Source organism: Melitaea cinxia, chromosome 22 (genome assembly GCF_905220565.1).
Source record: "Melitaea cinxia chromosome 22, ilMelCinx1.1, whole genome shotgun sequence".
NCBI classification, from domain to species: domain Eukaryota; kingdom Metazoa; phylum Arthropoda; class Insecta; order Lepidoptera; family Nymphalidae; genus Melitaea; species Melitaea cinxia.
The window spans coordinates 8,638,164-8,640,141 of NC_059415.1; the positions used below are offsets into that span (position 1 = coordinate 8,638,164).

Genomic DNA, 1,978 nt, shown 5'->3' on the forward strand with positions numbered 1-1,978 from the left:
GCGTTTCGCTGATGGGCGCCGACTGGGCGCGGAACAAGCTCTGCAATACAATTATACGGTCGGCCCCAGGGGTCTCTCTCCAGACCCCCAATTAACTCCAGCCAGGCCTCTTCCTTGGCTCGGCATATGGCTTGCTGCAGGATCTTCCTTTTCTCCGCGTAGATCCTGCGCAGCCTGTCGTCCCTGTCCACGTCCTGGGGGCGTCTCCGCCTGCTCCGAGTATATTGCCTCCTGGCCCCGTTGCAGGCGGCCCGGAGACCGGCTATCTCGGCCGACCACCAGTAGAGCGCCCGCCGCAGGGGTGGACGCTTCGCCAGCGGCATGGCCGCTCTGATCTGATAGCAGTGAATGCGTTGCAGAGCCGGTTAGCCGCCTCATCGACCCCAAACTCCAACAGCGGCGGAAGACTCCAGCGGCCTATGATTGCGGCCTCCTCAGCCAGTTCCCGGTTGAGCTTGAAGAGCGCCCAACGCGGAAATTAACTACGTCCCCTAGACGACGTTGACGACGACAACGACGCTGGACGGACGGGGCTGGCGACACCTCGAACCTTATGTATCGATGGTCCGAGAGAGTCTCCACCTCCGTCTCCACCCTCCATCCCTTCACTCTGCGTGCAATGGCTGGCGTGGCGAACGTGACGTCCACCACGGAACCTCCCGACCAACGCACGCAAGTCTGGACTGTCCCCACATTGAGCAGGGATAGTCCGGCAGCAAGCGCCCACTCCTCAACCTCCCTTTCTTTTGGATTCGTAGCCGGGTTCCCCCAAGCCGTGGAGTTGGCGTTGAGGTCGCCGGCTACGAACACCTGAAGGAGAGCTAGCTGCCCCACCAGCGGCCCCAGAGCGTCGAGAAACCGTTATAGGGCCGCCAGGTCACGGTTCGGGGAGAAGTAGACTCCGACGAAAGCCACCCCTCCCCGTACCGCTGGCATATACCCGTGGCCCCTCACCTTGACGACAAGAGGGGGTCCGGCTCCAGGCCTCACCACAATCGCCACCAAGCCCTCGGTGTCTCCCGCCCATTGTGGGCAAAGAGGAACGGCATATGGCTCGGCGACAATCCCGACGTTAACACACCACTCCACCATGGACTGCAGGAATAGGTCCTGGGCCCCGGCGGAGTGGTTGACATTCGCCTGGAGGACGCTGAGATGCGCGGGCATTATTCGGCCATCTCAGCGTCTGCCACTCGGTTCCCCTCTTGGGATGTTTGCGGGGGGAACTTCCCGCGAGTTGTTGGGGGCTTGCACGCTATGTGCCATGCTGGCCTACCAGCGTCCGCACACACTGCACAACGAGCGGTGGCTGAGCACCCGGCAGCTTTATGGCCAGCCTGGCCGCAGCGATAGCACAATGTACTACGGTCAGTGCCAGCTGTGCACGTGGCACCAACGTGCCCTAGTCCCAGGCAACGGAAACAGCGCCTGGGACGTGCCTGTATAAGGTGGACGACCCCCCTGCTCCACCCCACCGCTATGCTCTCGGCCTGCAGCAGTTTTTTCCCTGCCACCGCCGGGAGCTCAATGTGGGCTGTCCCCGAGCCCATTTGCCCTACGCGGATGTTCTTCACGTGGACTTATCCCGGGGAACAGACCCCTTTCTTTGCCACCGTGGTAGCTAGGCGCTCCGCGGTTACCGCGTCACTCAAGCCTGAGATCCTCATCTCCACCCTCTTCTTAGCCCTGAGCACCTCCACCTCCTCATCCAAGGCCTCCTTTAGAAGAGTGGCGAGGCTTTCTCCCCGCTCGTAGAGCCGGGTACCTCGATGAGGCGCGCCCCGGTCGCCGACTGGCGGATCCGGAGCGGGCCTATTCCCAACTCCTTAAGGTCGATACTGCCCTCTGCTTTGAGCAATATCGACTCGTACGTGGCCCCCCTGGCTACTGCCTCCGGCCGTAACTTGATTATTACGGCCGCTGAGCGGGAGAGCGCCAGCTTGGGCTTCGGGGCCTCCTTCTTAGTAGGTGGCGTTGA

The 1,978-nt window shown here is 62.2% G+C and overlaps 1 pseudogene; it reads right to left on the reverse strand.

Moving 5' to 3' along the window:
• Positions 1 to 417: 417 nt before the first annotated feature.
• LOC123664457 lies at positions 418 to 1,167 on the reverse strand (annotated as a pseudogene).
• Positions 1,168 to 1,978: the final 811 nt, after the last annotated feature.